This window comes from Acomys minous (assembly GCF_964271855.1).
Source record: "Acomys minous genome assembly, chromosome: 8".
NCBI classification, from domain to species: domain Eukaryota; kingdom Metazoa; phylum Chordata; class Mammalia; order Rodentia; family Muridae; genus Acomys; species Acomys minous.
The window spans coordinates 19407907-19419783 of record NC_140489.1 but is presented as its reverse complement, the minus strand read 5'-3'; the positions used below and the strand labels follow the sequence as shown (position 1 = coordinate 19419783).

The following is an 11877-nucleotide window of genomic DNA, read 5'->3' as shown; positions in this document are numbered from 1 at the left end:
TATTCCTTGAATGAATGTTAAGCAGGTAAAAAGCATGTGAATGAATGGATGAGCAAGCAGTGCTCCCTATGCGTTCTCCCTCTGAGAAGACTCACGTTAGGCCTGGGTTGCGTCCAGCAGCAAGGGCGCTCTGGATTGGCTGCTGTAGCTATTTATGTCATCTGACCGAATACTGCTTATTCCTAGAAGTTCAAGTTTTTAGTTCCTCAATGAAATTTCACGTCACAGATTTTATTTTTAGAGAGGCAAATATGCATCTCTAGGGTTAAGGAAAGATCATTCTTAGGGTTAGACATCCGGTGTTATCACAGTTGGAAGGGAATATACAAGCATGAGAATGCGCTCATTTGATTGATAGCGTGCTTGATTTCAGGCTGGAAAACGCCCTTGCTGGTCTCCGTGGGTGCAATGACATTGTGCGAGCACTGTAGATTCGGCACACAGGGAGGCTGGAAGACATGAGAGGGCTTCTGTTGAAGTCTTCAGAGGACTCCTATTTCTGAGGAACTCATTATTCACTTAATTATTCATTCTGTTTATTTACTGTATAGTTATTACACATAAATATGGTGCAACTCTCCAGAATCCTCAAACACCAGATGCCAGTTTCCCTCCACATTCCCCAAAGACAGAGCAGAGCCATCGCCGTGAGAATTTAAACAACTAAAACCCAATTAAAGCTGTGCCAGCATGTTCTTTTCCAAAAGAGAAACTCTGAAGTGAATCAGCTTTTAGTCATCCTCCTGACCGCTTCTGCAGAGGCAAGCAAACAAAATTCCCTGAGAACTAAAAGTGAAAATAGCATTGGTATCTGAATCGTGCCCCGGTTGAACTCTGGCCTAGGTTAAATTGACATTGTATCATTTCTGGAAAATTCAATTCAATATTATTTCTTCCACCTTCTGAATCAAAAGAGACCAAGAAAATGATGTCGCGCTTGTCAAGTTTCCCATGTGTCTGGCGCCTGGAGCCCTGAGATGACATATTCTTGTTGGAACTTGGAATCCCAGGGTTGTAGGACTCTTCTCCTGTGCTTCCTGCCTATCTACAGACTGGGCTGGGGTCCTGACGAGGTAAACATGCCACCCAGGCTCTTTGAAAAACCAATGACTGAGGACAGAGGAGGCCAGCTTCCTATGATGGATCTGAGAGAGACTCTGTCACTGTGGCTAGTACAAGGTTGGCCACCGGGATGGGGGAATGCATGTTTAGAGCGTGGTTAGGGAAGGCAGGTGTAGGTTTGACTGTTCACAGGCCCCAGTTCCCTGGTGGCACTTTGAGGAGCAAAATGGCTCTTTAGACCAGTGTGTGACTACAGCCAGCTCTACTTGAGTGTCTTGGTGTCAATAGGGAGGCATGTCTACACCATTAGTCCCATGTCCCATCTGTCATGACTGACATCTTCCTAGGAGACCATTACCTCAGAAAGGTTTCAGAAATACTCAGAGCTCTTCAGAATCAGCCTTTAGCGTTTCCCTAAGCCCAGCCAAGAAAGGCCAGGGGTTTTTACTCTTGGTGGGTGGGCTCAGGGTCAGCCTGCCCCTTGCTGTTAGCAGCCCTCCAGAGACGTGGCGTGTGCCCCTTCTTCCTGTCACCATGACAGTAAAATGCAATAGTCCAGGAAGTACTGAGAACAGCATGGCCATTCAAGAATCACTGGGCTTTAGCATCAGTGTTCGTATGTTTCGATGCATGTGATGGTTTCCCGCAGCCCAGGAGGCAGCTGGGAAGGCTGCCTGGACAGCTTGCTTTTTCATTCCAAAGAAGTAGATAACGTGATTGGTTTTTCTCCTTAGCACTGGGAATGTTGCTATTCCTGGTATCTCAGATTAAAATGTGTTTACTGCCTCTTCCCTCACAGGGCCTCATGGCTTTTTTTTTTTTTTGTTACCTGTTGCAAATATTTTCTCTTCACGTACCCTGATTTGGAGGCTTTTTGCTGAGAAGGCAGAAGCATTTTCTAATCTATTCGGCAACCACATCATAAAGTGTCAGGCCCAGCAACACACAAAAGGCCTTCATTAATAATGTATGGGATAGGAACTCTGTGTAACATCTCACCATTCTTTTCCTATTAACATGGCATTAATTATCTGTTGCTGCTTTAAGGATCCATGTGTGCGGAAGGCTGGTATATTGTTATGGCTCCAGCAAGATACATTAAACAACGACACCCATGATATCATGAAAGAAACATGGAGGAACTGAAAAAAAAATCAATTGAAATGAAAGTAAAATCATTGTTTCCTATGTTTCGACTTTCAAAGCAGCTGCTCTTTTAGAGCGGCAGTGATATAACTTCATTATTGGAGGTCAAAGGTGAATGTGCCTGTACCCTGCCCCTGTGATCAGCATTTTAAGGAGAGTTGTTCCAGTTTCATCTTGGGGGTGGGGCAGGGAATGGAGGAGAGTGAGGAGTGAGGAGCAAGGGGTGGAAGGTTAAGTGTGTGGTTCTATGAGCTCAGTTGCATCATGACCCATCAGTAAGGCTGCATCTAGGTCATGAGACCGTGGACTGTACTATGCTGCAGACAGTTGACTGTACTATGCTGCAGACAGTTGCTCAAGTTGATGCCCGCCCCCTGCTCTGCCCATGCTCTGCACATGCTCTGCCCACGCTCTGCACATTCTACCACAGTGCTTTCAGTGCCACGGTGGACCTGAGCATTTGAAAAACTCAATCTTTGACCAGTGTCTTAGTGTTCTATTGCTATAAAGAACATAATGACCGAGGCAACTCTTATAAAAGAACGTCTTTTAATTTTTTTTATTTTATATTCATTGGAGTTTTGCCTGCATGCGTCTGTGTGAGGGTGTCAGATTCCCTGGAACTGGAGTTACAGACAGTCCTGAGCTGCCACCTGCATGCTGGGAATTGAACTCAGGTCCTCTGGAAGAGCAGCCAGTGCTCTTAATCACTGAGCCATCTCTCCAGCCCTAAAAGAAGGCCTTTGATTTGGGATTTATTGACAGTTTCAGAGGCTTAGTCTGTTACCATGTATAATGCTTACCATTTGGTGGTGATTGTGTTACTGGAATGGAGCCCTCATGAACGAGGCTAGTATCCTCACAGAGGGGACCCGAGCGCTCTCTTGCCCCTTCTTTGAAGACACAGTTAGAAATTTATCTATGCACTGCAAAGCAAGCCTTCCCTAGGTACCGAACCTGAAGGGTCGTTGATTTTACATTTTGTAGTTTCCAGCAAATTAAGAGATGGGTGTTATTTAAACCCAGTGTGGCCATTCAGTTATAATGGTCTGAATGGATTCAGACAAAAAGCCAAGGGCCAGTCTTCCTCATTGAAATTGATAAATAAGAGGAAAGTGAGGCACGAGAAAGGGGGGTGGGGGTCTTGTTGAGGAATACAAAAAATAGAGACCAGTTCTTATCTCCAGTTCACGTGGCCTAACAGAGAAACTTCCCTCTAACTCGTCTGTGTCCCACGGCCCAGGTCTGAGATCAGCCATGGTGCAGGTGTATACTTCTTAGTCTTCAAGGACGCCCACTGGTGACTGACAGGGCAGTGTGCCAATCATGCGACAAGACAGAGAGAGCTCTGAAAAGAACTCTGACAGTTCTGAGGGTGTGTGACTGCACTCTAAAAGCAGTTAGAAGTAATGTCTTATGGGAGGTGGCGGGGACATAGGACCTGGAAGGGTGCTACGACTTTAATGCTTGTTACCTGCAAAATTAATGTTGGGATTTAAGTGCTGCAGTAACATTAGGAGGTAGAACTTTTTTTTTTAATTAAAAAAAAATTTTTTTTTTTTAGGAGGTAGAACTTTTAAGTGGTGAGAGGTCCACAGTGGCTGTACTCTCATAAGTGGACTAATGTAAGGGAAAGTGGGTTCATGATAAAAGGGTGAGTTCGGACTCACTCAGTCTCTCTCCAGCTCTTGCCCACTTTGATGAAATAATACAGCAATAAAGCCAGGCTTTGACCTTGGACTTCTAGCCTTCAGATCTATAGCAAGTACGTCCCTATCCTTTGTAGATGAGCCAGTCCCAGGTGTTCTGTTGTAGCAGAATGAGTGGGGAACAGTGACCAGGAAGTCTGCTGCAGAATGGTAGGACCCTCTCAATCAATCGCCCTCTAAGGAGTTCATTGTATGGGGTTTACTTCATCATACTAGTAACAGAGCCGGTATGAAATGATTGGACCAGGAAGGGCATTGCATCCCAGAGCAGCCAGATGAAAGATGGTCCAGGATATGGTGGCCAACAAAGTTAGCAACAGTGATGTGCTATTCTATGATGTTCCATATGGAAACCACTAGCTACTGTAGCATCTACTTGAATGATAGTCAGGTTATATGGCCATATGTGAAGAAACTGATATTTCCTTTAAAAATATTTTTGTTATTCCTTTGAGAATTTCACACACATACACAATGTATTTTGATCATATTGGCCCCAACTTTTCCAACCAACTCCCCTCCAGATCCACACTTCATCCTCTACCCCTTCCCAATTTCATGTCTTTTAAAACAAAAATGCCACCCACTGTGCCTAGCTTATGCTACCCATATACTCATAGGTATGGAGTCATCCACTGGCGTGTGGGGGACATAACAGGGGTCACACTTTAAAAGACAATGGACTTTCCCTCTCCCAAAAGCCATCGACTGTCAATGGCTCCTTGGCTATGAATGAGTTCTTGTAAGCTCCTCCATGCTGAAGTGCTGACTGGCTAGACAGTCTGTTGGGCTTGTGCAGGCAATCACAGCTGCTGTGAGTTTATGGGTACAGGCAGTCCTATAAAGCCCAGATGTCCCTGCCTCACGATTGCCCTCCTGTATCTCTGGCTCTTACAATCTTTCTGTCCCTTCTTCTGGGATAGTCCCTGTGCCTCTGGGGAATGGGTTGTAACACAGATGTCTCCTTTGTGGCTCAACAATCTGCTAACACGTATTCTCTGCACTTTGACCAGTTATTAGTTTCTGCATCAGTCACCACTAACACAAAGAAATTTCTCTGATGAGGTCTGAGACCTGCACTCATCGATGAATATGGAAATATAAATGTAGAGGTAGATTGATATTGTATCTATTAGCAAAATAGTAGTAGTAGTAGGAGGAGGAGGAGGAGGAGGAGGAAGAGGAGGAAGAGGAGGAAGAGGAGGAGGAGGAGGAGGAAGAGGAGGAAGAGGAGGAGGAGGAGGAGGAAGAGGAGGAAGAGGAGGAGGAGGAGGAAGAAGAGGGGGAAGAGGAGGAGGAGGAGGAAGAGGAGGAAGAGGAGGAGGAGGAGGAGGAGGAGGAGGAGGAGGAGGAGGCGGCGGCGGCTTATCCCTAGGGCCTATAAGCTCTCCAACCATCAGTCCTTGGCTAGATTACAATAGCAAAGTGTAGTTGGTTACTCTCATAACACTTGTGCCACTATTGTACCCATGGGCATATCATGGCATGCTAGTTCTTACTGTAGCTCACAGGGCTTAAAGCTGGGTAAAGCTGTATGAGTCCCCTCTCTCCCAACAGCCCATTTAACATCTTCCATTTCTATATCATCAATATAGAAATCTAAAATTATGAAACTTTTGACATTTTATTTATTAATTTATTCTTGAAAATTCCATATATAGTATATTCTGGTTACACTCCTCCACACCCTCTTTTATCCCCCTTCCATCTCCACCAACCTCTTTCTCCTTACAAGTCCCTTTCCTGTTTTTATGTCTTTGTGGAGGCATGGGCAGTGTAGGCACGGGTGTGGAGCTATCCACTGAATCGCAGGCAATTTACCTGTGATTATACCCCTGAAGACAATAACCAATAACTTCTCTAGCATCTATCACCTACTAATACCTCCCTTGGGAGGGGCTGGGCCCCATGAGCTCCTCCCCCATCTATTACTGAACGCTGATGGACTTACGCTGGTCCTATATAGGCAACCACAGCTGCCGTGAGTTCATGAATACCACTGCCATGCTTTGTTTATAAAACACTATTCCAGAGCCTTCCTCCCATTACTGGACCTTTGTCTTCTTTCCTGCCCATTTTCTGGGATGGTCCCTCAGCATTGAAGAGGGTAATACAGATATCCCATTTAAGGCTGAACAGTCAACAGTCATTATTCTCAGCACCCTGACCTACATTTGCATATGTTTGCTGCAAGAAGAGACTCCTCTGGCTGAGGCCAATAGGTCTACAGGAGTCAAAGAGAAGTCATAGTATGAAATAGGACATATTCTAAAGAGGATGACTATGGAGATACGATCAAAGCTTGAGAGTTGGAGTTAGAACCCCAATTAGAAGATGCTTACAGTCTTACCTATATGAGTGGGAAAAGATTACTCTACGGATGATGAAATGGCTCAGCAGTTAAGAGCACTGGCTGTTCTTCCTGAGGACCTGGGTTTGCTTCCCAACACCCACACGGCAGCTCACAATTGTTAATACCTACAATTCCAGGAGAGCTGACTTTGTCTGGTCTTCAGAGTCACCAAGCATGCAAGTAGTGCATATAAATTCATGTAGGCAAACCACTCATACACATAAAAGTTAAATTAAAAAGTAATATTCTAGAAATCTAAAACCTTGGCTTCTTAAGAAGTTGGGAAAAGGGGCAAGCAAGATGGCTTAGTGGATAAAGGCAACTCGAAGTTGATCTCGCGAGTGTATGTAAAAGTGGAAGGAGAGAACTGACTCCACAACTGTCTTTTGACTTCCACTTATATGTGATGACAAGCAGGAAAGCACGCGTGCGCGCGCACACACACACACACACACACACACACACACACACTCATAAATAAATAGATAAAAGAGGAAACTAAAGAAAAAGGATCAAAGAAAGAAACAAGAAACAAGAACTAGTATCAGTGATGAGGGCCAAAATGATAAAACCCAAAACAAGCATAAAGAAAAGCAATGAGACCCGAAGTTGATGCTTCGAAATGAGCAAAACCGATAAACTCCTGAAAAGAGCAGCCAAGAAAAGGTAACTGACTGTATTATTTTATGCATGTGATTAGAACGTAAGACAATATAACAGGAATTATAAGTTACCTTAGAGTAACCAAGGCGATTTTTCAGGATTTGTAAGGGAAATCATAAGATGTGTGAACTCATAACATAAAGTAGTAGGCTTCGGGCCATAATAACTTTTGTGAGGGATAGGGGAGTTGAGAAAGTGTTGTGGTACGAACTCGAGGACATTGCTCCATCCCCAGCATCTGTGTAAAAGCTGGGCACGGTATGCATTTGTAATCACAGCCCTGAGAAGGAAGAGATGAAAGACCCCTGTGCTCACTGGCCAGCCAGGTTAGCTGAATCAGCAAGCTTCAGGTCAGCTGGAGCTCCGTTTCAAGGACTAAGGTGGAGACCAGAGAAGATTCCCCACACTGACCTTTGGCTTGCATACACACATAGGTGAATGTATACCTGCACAGACAAAAATATATATATACACAACACACACACACACACACACACACACACACACACACACACACACACACCCCTTTCCTGAAAGACAAATTAACTTTGTAAGACAAACTAGTTCGAGAGGTGACGCCCATTGGCTACAGTGAGTTTTGCGGTTGTAATTCTAGGGCATGCTGGGGGCTACCAGGAATGCAGGAAGGACAGTGGTGACCTGGTGTGCTCCGCTGTGAATGGGCCTTTCTGACCTGCCCCCAGGACTATCTAGAAACTGTAACATATGGGTGTCTTGCACCTTATGGATTTCCCAGCACTGTGAGGAAGGTTTACATCCACATAAAGGGCCCTTGTCTTCAATAAACCCAAAGCTAAGACTTTCTTTCCTTGAAATGCATATTGAAAGCATATAATAGAGTGGCGGGGACTTTTTTCTTTTTCTTTCTTTCTTTTCCTTTTTTTCTGTTCTTTTCCTTTTTCTTTTCTTTCTCTCTCTCTCTCTCTCTCTCTCTCTCTCTCTCTCTCTTTCTTTCTTTCTCTTTGAGTGATTTTCAATAGTAGGTTCTTTAAAGTACATGAGGTCTCTTCCTTGTTAGAAACCAACCAAAATCGCTCAGCAGGCTGTGAACACACTTCTCTATGCCAAAGGTCTGACCGGAGAAGGCTGCCCTTGAGAAGTTCCACACAGGAACCTATCAGAATGCCACAGTGCTGGTCTGACATGGTTATCATGTATGTGTCTGATGTAGGTGCGCACGCCATGGTACTTATGGCACAGGCATGACAACTTTTGGGCACCGGTTCGCTCCTTCCACTTTGCATGGCAAGTGCTCCTACAAACTGGGCCGTCATCTCACCAGCCCCTGGCAAGGTTGGTTTTGCTAATGTATCCTTTAACGTTATTTTGAGTTGTCATATACTACCTTTGTGCATTTTATTAATAGTCTTAAGGTAAGCTTAAATAGTGGCAAGGGATTGCCACCATGTACCAAGATCTGAGTTGTTGGTGAATTTACTTAATTTTAGAACAGTTTTATATATACAGAAAAATTACAAAGAGTACAGGCTGCTCCTGTGTCCTGTGCACTGAGCTTCTCTTGTTGTTCGCATCTGGCTTTGGAATGGGTGCTTGCTGCAGGCAATGAACTACGATGGGTATATTCTGACTAATTAGGCCCAAACTTCATCCAGGTTTGTTTTCATTTCATGCCCCCATTTTGGTCCCAGAATCCCATTCAGGCTATCATATTTAGTCACCTTGGCAACTCTTGGGTTTCTCAGGCTTCCTTACTTTGATGACCTTGGCAAGTCTTGAAGAGCACAGTGCAAGTACTCTACAGAACCCACTCAGTTCTTAGAGGACCCATCTTGGTTGCTTCTGTTTAGCTTTTGCTTTTTAAAACAGTTATGAGTAAAGCTGCTATAAATATTCTGAATGGGCATGAGTTTTCAAACCAGTTGGGTAAATTAGCTTAGGAGCTTCATCTCTGGATCATGTGGTAAGTCCATGTTTGGCTTTCTGAGATTGTCCTCCAAAAGGGATCTACCATTTTGCATTCACTCCTGGCAATGAATAAGACTAGATATTAATCAACCAAGATCAAGGAAAAAGGGGCAGAGGAACACGCACCAGACGATAGGGGAACAGAGAGCGAGGGACATGTTAGCTAAGCCATTCCCACAGAGCATGTGCAACTGGAGCCTGGTGGGACGTTCTCTTTAAGAAAGGGCAGTGAGAGAAACATTCATAGGGATAATGGCCAAGAGATTTCCATGTGCTGAAAGGCATAAAGAGCCCTGGAAGTTTGTTTTATATTGGTGCAGAGAGGAAATTTCTGTTGGATATGTCTTGGTATTAGCTAAGAAGTGGGTCAAGCTGAATCTTTTTTTCTTTCTTTCTTGTTTTTGTTTTGTTTTGTTTTTTCAAGACAGGGTTTCTCTGTGTAGCCTTGGCTGTCCTAAACACACTTTGTAGACCAGGCTGGCCTTGAACTCACATCGATCTACCTGTCTCTGCCTCCCAAGAGCTGAGTCAAGCTGAGTCTTAAGTGGCCCAGTGAATGCAACTCTATTTATAGTTATGATAGAGATCATAGGAAAGAAGAGGGGAAGGGTGGGAGGGAGGGAGTGAGGAAGGGAAAGGGAGGGAGGGAGAGCTGGAAGGAGGAGTCCAATACCAGAAATAGGGAAAGCGTGTTTTAAAAAATTGATTCAAGTACCATCTCTAGGACATTTGACCTTAGAAAAGTCATTTAAAACCAAGCTTGCCTTCCTTATGCAGAATATGAAAGATGCCCAGGCCTGACTTCGGCCTTACATTGACTGTTGCTATGACAATACATTTAATATATTTCCAGCCCCTTGCACAATTTAAAAAAAAATAAATTCAGTATTAGTGGGATTGCTCTTTTTGAAGTGATTTATTTTAGAAAACCTAACTGTTTTGTTCTCACTCAAGTCCTTAAGGATCAGCAAAGCATGAAGTAAGGGATCTATTTCAATTTTAGTTCATGTTTTTATATAGATTAATCTGTGCTTTTCTCTGAAGTTGGAACACTGTTCTCTTTTATTCATATTTCTAATTATGTTATCAATTTAACCTAAGAATCCAGATTAGATACTATATTTCACTGTATTAGATTGTTTATAGTCCAATTTTCAATCCTTGTGGCCAATCCAATTTAAATTTGTTTTACAAAAGAAAGGTCACTGTAAGCTGCTACCCTTAATGACAATTGATTTCTTAAAACAAAACAAAACAAAACTATCATTTGTTTTATGCATGTGTTCATGTCCAAATGTGTGGGTGCATGGATGTACAGGATTATGTATATGTGTGTATATTTAGCCCAGATGCTGATATCAGGTGTCTTTCTCAACTGTTCTTCCCCTTATTTTTTTGAGGAAAAGTCTCTTACTGAACCCTGAGCTCATAACTTTGCTAGACCAGCCGGCCAGCGCGCCCTGGCGATGTTCTTGACTCCACCTCCCCTGTGCTGAGGATACTGGCACACACTGCCATGCTCGCTTTTCACATGGGCCCTAGGGACCCAACTCAGGTTCTCATGCTTGCATAGCAAATATTCTACCCACTGATCACCTTCCGTAAGCTTCTGAATTTTAATCTGCATACGTTAATTTTTAAAAATTTTTTATTAATTTATTCTTGTTACATCTCAATGGTTATCCCTCATACGTTAATTTTAAAAAGTTGTCTAATTCCATACTGTCAAAATTTCCAAAAGTTAAAAGTCAAGCAAAAGTAACAACGTTTGCTTTTGTTTATCTTAAATGTATTTAGTATACTGTAAATATCAAATAGAATGACGGGGGAAGTGTCTTATTTTTACTTTATATACCAGGGAAGTGTTGTTCAGTGGGAATACGCACCTATGCAAAGATGCTTCCGTTGTATTCTCTTGTAGAGTATATTTCTAGAGCTTTTCTCTGAATAATGCCTCCAGGGTCTAAGGCACCTTTCATTCTTACTCTCTGAGGCTGAGTTTGATTGATAATGAATTGTAACTTTGGTTACTTCTTTGGCGGTGCATAAGATGGGAACTGATATTGAATATTTTCCATGTGATAAGCTTGAATTGGATTGGTCAATGAATTTGAGGCACCTCATTTGGGTTACAAACAAGTGTGACTATAGGATATGGGTCTATGTTGTAGCTAAGTAGAAGAGGTTTGTCTACGTCAAGCTGACAGGCATGGATACCAACCTTTACTCTCTCCATGTACCCCTATAACTTGGCCTGGGTTGTTTCCCAAGATTACTTCCTGACTTATTTAAAAAGAAAAAAAAGGAAAGAAGAGATGGCTGATATTGATCTCAACAATTTTAGTAATAAAATAAAATGGAATAAAATACCCAACATTAGCCCCTTATAGAGGGATAACTGTCAAGGAAGAATGTTCATTAGGGTGGACATGAACCAATATTTAATGTTTATTCTTCCTTTTTTCTTTTTTGAACAGGGTCTCATGTAGCCTTGTTTGGCTTTAGCCTAGCTATGTAACTGGCCTTGAACTCCTGACTCTACCTTCCAAATGTTGGGATTCAAGTGTGCACCACCATACTTGGCTTTTCAATATGTTTTTTTAAAGATGAGATTTACTTATTAGATTAGTTCATTTATTTATTCATACAGGGTCTCCCTATGTAACCCAGCCTGGCCTGGAACTCAGGATGTACACCAAGCAAAATCAACCCTTCTTCCTTTCTTCCAAGTGCTGCATTGAAGACTTGTGCCACCATTTCTGAGCTTTTTTCTTTCCAACTTTTTGGGGTCTATGTAAGTGCATCTGTGAAGGTGTGTTCATTTGGGTATGTGTGCACATGTGTGGAGGACCATAGAAGCCAGAGGTCAGCCTCTAGTCTTGCTCCTCAGGAACCATCTATTGTTATTTGAGACAGGGTCTCTCACTGGCCTGGAGTTCACTGATTGGGCTGGGCTGGCCAGCAAGCTCAGGGGATCGTCCTGTCTCTCTATTGCTG

General features: G+C 43.0%; 1 protein-coding gene across 1 annotated transcript in view; it reads right to left on the bottom strand.

The window, feature by feature from the left end:
* Positions 1 to 313: 313 nt before the first annotated feature.
* Positions 314 to 11877, bottom strand: part of EFCAB11 (EF-hand calcium binding domain 11) — a 175920-nt gene continuing 164356 nt past the window's right edge. The window contains exon 7 of the mRNA XM_084792039.1: positions 314 to 449. The gene's annotated coding sequence lies outside the window, so the exon portion shown is untranslated. The remainder of the gene's footprint in view (positions 450 to 11877) is intronic.